The 5,056-nt window shown below is 42.8% G+C and overlaps 1 long non-coding RNA gene across 1 annotated transcript; it reads right to left on the bottom strand.

The window, feature by feature from the left end:
• Positions 1-3,908: 3,908 nt before the first annotated feature.
• Positions 3,909-4,898, bottom strand: LOC102293020. Its single transcript, XR_316766.3, has 3 exons — positions 4,308-4,898; positions 4,083-4,230; positions 3,909-4,003 (listed from the first exon to the last, which is right to left on the bottom strand). It is a non-coding gene; the product is annotated as an uncharacterized LOC102293020 (long non-coding RNA).
• Positions 4,899-5,056: the final 158 nt, after the last annotated feature.

Raw genomic sequence — 5,056 nt, 5'->3', positions numbered from 1 at the left:
TAACTCTAAACTGGCTGTAGGTGTGAATGAGATTGCGAACGGTTGTTTGTCTCTGTGTTGGCCCTGTGATAACTTGGCGATTTGTCCAGGATACACTCTGCCTCCAACCCTATGACAGCTGGGACAGGCTCGAGCCCATGAATGAGCAGAAGATGGATGCATAAAATATACTGAGAAGTAGCCTAAAGATTATAGACTTGCCTAAAAAGATCATGACCTATTTATTTCTTTTACATGCTAGTAATTAGCCATTTTTAATAAGTAGACATATCATTATGAGTTTGAAACCAAATTTTGTGCCATCAGCCTTTTATTATTCATGTTCTTTTTGTGTTATAGAAGCTCCCTACCCCCTCTCGCTCCTTCAGCTACTGTATCTGGGTCAGGGTAACAGTCAGACATGGAAAGAGCTGTGTGACTCACAAATGGTTGTTCTGTTTTAACACTTGTGCACTGTATGTCCAGTGTGTGCAGCAGTCCTCTCCGGGCGTGGCAGACTGGCCAGAGCTGCTCCTGTGACACACTTCTCTTGTCTCGACTGGCTGTTTGGTATGTCTGCAGAAACTGAGTGGACCTTGAGCTTCAAGCTGTCTGGATTAACCGTATGGACTAAGGTAGTGTGTATTGATAAAAAAAAAAATATTAGGCAAATTGTCCAGCAGCCAGTGTTCATTCTAAAGTCTGTGGCTCTCAGTTTCTTCAAAGGCTAGGTTAAAGGTCACTTTTAATTGCAGGTTCACAAACACTAAAGTGGCAACGTGCTCCAAAATACACACAGTAACTAACCTGGTGACTGGTACTTCTGCAAAATTGAAATAAGCCTTAAAAATAATACCCCACTACTGCAGCTGTCATCTCTGCAGATCGGGTGAAGAATCCATCATACAGGAAGAAATGTCAGAACCCAGAGGTGAGTGGCAACCTTTCGCACATCAGATCCCTCCCCGTGCAGTTCATGCCCATCTGTCTGGCACCCTGCTGGCTCCTGTGCTGTTCCCAAATACAGTTAGAGGGGTTTAAACAGCCAAGCGTGAGATTAGGTTCACAGGGATTATTACTGCGTACCCTTGTTTCCCATAGTCCCTGTGTTCTCACTGGCCCTAAAGGTCAGGGGTCACTGGTAACCCACAGCAGTATCGTGACACCTCATTACTCTTCACCAGGCTGCATGATCACCACGGCGCGTTGTCATGGCAACGGCAAGACAGAAAGCTTATCTTGATGCTGAGAAAATTACACCTAAGCACCAAACCCCAGGGTGTAGCCTGCGTTTTGTGTGTGGGTGTGTGTCTATGTGTGTGGGTGTGTGCTGAGGGCATATGGTGTCCGCTGCATGGGGAGGTTGTGGGCTGAGATGAGAAGAGAGTTCCTCTCATGCTGTGTAATGTCCATATACCCCTGTAGTGATGGAGGTTTCCCAAATAATGGGGTTGAGGCAGAAGGGCAGAAGGCGATGACTGTGAATAAAAATAAAAAATAAAATAAAACCCTGATATCCATAGATATGAGAGTAAACAGAAGGCAGAGAGATTTGGAAAGGTGGTGCATGTTATCGTCTCATAATCCACTGTTAGGATGGTAAGTCATCTTTAATGTCTTGAGGTATTTTCTCCATCAGTGGTGCTTTAGGAGAGGATTTTATCTAATATGCAGCCATGTTATCAGTATGTAATTACAACATCTAAGCTAATTGAAATGGGATAGACTGGTCTTATGTAAAACAGGTAATGGTATCCACTTAGGCAGCTTGCTTCGCAGGGAGCCACTTATGAAAACTGACAAGAAGGATTACTAAAAAAGTATCAGAGTACATCACACATGAATTTATTCACTGCAACTGTTGCAATGAAAACAATATTAAAAAGAAAAACAAAAGGTCAAAACCTTATGTTTCGTCAGATTTTTCCTAATTTCAGATTATCTTGTTATTCGTGAAATATGATAAATAAAGTATTATAAATCTTAAGCCACCCCTTATTTATTCATATTTTACTTCCAAGGAGTCAGACTTTGATGCATTTTTCCTAAAGTGGTATTGAGCAATATTTCTCTGGAGTTCTCTGGAAACTCTGAAGGCTGCTTTTACATCTATTTTCATTCCAGTCCTTGTGTCATTCCCACAGATACCCAAGATAACACAGTTTGACAGACATAAAGGAGTTTTATTGCCCCAACAAGGTGATTTCCAAAGAGAAGAACTGTCAAAAACACTGCACTCAGATCATAATACTAATTGCAAAAGCTGCAAAAGCATAGTCCTGGATTGGCCTCCCAAGAGCATCAACAACGCCAGAGCATCAAAGAGAGTTCAAACTCTGTTGAAGATTAAAGTTGCTCATAACAAATTGACTTTCAAGGTTGCTAGAACTGTACAAACTCTGTTTTCGCCTAATATATTTTCCATTTATATCTCCATGTTTCATATAATGGCTCCACCTATTTTCCCAGCAAAATAAAAAATACATGAGAGTTGGCTCAAAACTGCACTGTAGCACTTTATACATTATTAAAAATGAAATTTTGGTTGTTCTATGACAGCTTTGGAAAAACAGATACACTTTCATCATGTTCCTCCATGTCAGCAGACGATGTAATGAGCAGCATCTGATTTACGCTTGTGTTACTGTTTGATGATGAGCAGGTGTGCTGGAAGTATTGCATTATTTTTGGTGTGGAAAAACAGAAACCTGCAATGTGCAAGCAGCTGATTCTTTTCTTTTGTGCATTTTCTCATTTCCCTAGTGTTCAAACTCTTTTAGAAAAGGAGTGGATGCGATTTAGAAAATGGTCAGTCACAGATAAGGTCAGGGGAAGCACAGACTTTTAATTTTCAAGCCACAATGCTCTCCGGCTCTCCTTCACCAGGATGTCTGACGGTTCTCTTATTGTGCGAGCAGGAAACTCTTTGCTGGAGTAGACAGTTTAACAAATCAATGTTCATTTACAAGTCTGTAAACAACCAACACACAGATACAGTGCCACTGCGTGCGACATATCTAAATGTCAGTCAGACAGAAAGAATTGCTATTCCTGTAAGGCGTATCGACTGCAGTCTATTTCCCAGTTGTTGAGATAAGGCCCACCCAGCCCGAATGGCCCTGTGGACAGAATCAGCTGATAGCACAAATGATCTGTCCATCAAATTCTAATATGCCAGTCAAGCCTCTATTAAAACAAAACCAATAAGCCAGGCAGACTAAACCCCAGCTGGCTCAAGGACAGGGACTGACTCAGCCTTGCATAGTGTCTTTCCACCTTACCTCCCTCCCTCCCTGCTCCTTTTTTCTTTGTTTTTCAGCATTTTTTATTATCATTCAGACTGGGGTTTCCCGTCTCACGAGGAACATAAAGAGGAAGCATAAAAATGATAATCAACAGAAACAAAGCAAAGAATCAAACAGCCAGATGGGGACGCAAACAGCGACTGAGGCCTGAGTTAATTTAACACAATTTAAGATGTGCACAGCACAAAACTTGTCCTGGCATCTTCAGAATTGTTTTAGAATTTGGGTGAATAGAATTTGAAGACTCAGGTTGGGTGTGATGTTGCGTTCTAGAGGTTTCTGTTGTGTTCTCGTGCAGTTTATTTCTTGTCTGGCACACCAAGTTTTCTAAAGAAAATCTCCATGGTGACTGAAATCTCTGGGTGATACTAAAATACCGTGCACTAAAGGAAGCACAAAGTCAAATACAGTCAAAGTACAATCTTGTAAAAGAGGTCCAACTGCAAAAAAGGTAAAAATTTAAACTTTCACATATTTTGAAATAAAATAACTGAAAATATTTTCAAAAATGTCCATATTAATTGCGTCATGAACCGAAGTTCCGCGCACAAGCTGGACCCAGAAGCAGAGCACACACACACCGGGGTATGAGAAAAAATAAACTTTATTATAACTGAAGGTGTCCCGGGAGGGTAGAAGGGAAAAACGCGTGGAACCAGAGAAACCGAAGGACCGGGAGGTGAGTCGCGCAGGAACGCCGAGAGCGGGACTGTGGGAGGCTGCAACAGAAAAAGGAAAAGGATTATTGGGGTGCGGGGAAATGGCAGCATACGAGGGGAGGTAGAGTATGCGTCTTACGATGATAGCGGGGCCGAGGGAGCCGGAGGGAGGGGTGAGGGTCCGCGGGGGAGCTCCAGAAAAGTCGAGGCGGCGAGTGCTGATCGTGATCCAAATTCTGGATGGGCAGGTGGACAGGCAGGTGGCTCAAAACACGCCGAGTTGTGATCTGAGTACACAGGGCAGAGTTAGTGCTAGTTCAGACGAATAAGTTTTCATAAGGGCTTTCCCGCAGGTGTACGTTACCGCTGAGAGACGACTACGGACTGGCGTGGAGCAGCAGGCTGGGCAGGATTAAATAGTCCACCTGGTGATCGCCTGGGATGGGATGCAGGTGTGGAGTTAGCAGCCACGCCCGTGGGCGTGGGCATCCCATCAGCACCTCGGACGCCGGGCCGCGGACCATGACAAATTGAAATAAGTGAAAATACTGGACTTACTGAGGAGGACAATCTAGATAGTCTTATCTGTGAGTGGGAAAAAAAACATTAAGTAACTTTGTAAATGAAAATGGATGGATGTGTGGGCATCCTCTTGTATTTACTTTATAAGAGACAGCCTGACTAGACCTCTATTCCATGTGGGAAGATCTATGTCCATCTCTCTGTGGTTCAGTGTTTGTTACTGGGCAAAAACCAGTTTGGACCAAGGAGATGGTGCCAGTATTTCAACCATGTTTGCTGGATAGATGCATATTAGACAGTTACTTTGATTTAGTTAATTTGGTTAAACTGCTTGAACACACTGGTTGAATTGATATAAGTTGCATTAATGACATTTTGTCTTGGAGTTAGTCGTCTACTGCTCCAGTTCTTCCTGGCTAGACAAGAAGAGACTGGTTGCTTCTTCTTCTGCAGTGAATCTGTCATGGTCCTGGGTCTTTTGACCCAGCGTTTTAAGTTTGAGTTTATTTTGTTCATTAGGTTATCTAAGTTCATTTGGTTATTAGACTCCTTGTGTTTTCTTCCCCTGTATTTAAGCTTCCCCTCACCCTT

This window comes from Haplochromis burtoni, unplaced genomic scaffold, assembly GCF_018398535.1.
Source record: "Haplochromis burtoni strain Fernald_Lab_line unplaced genomic scaffold, NCSU_Asbu1 Contig_225, whole genome shotgun sequence".
Taxonomy (NCBI): Eukaryota; Metazoa; Chordata; class Actinopteri; order Cichliformes; family Cichlidae; genus Haplochromis; species Haplochromis burtoni.
This window is presented reverse-complemented; position numbering and strand designations above follow the sequence as displayed.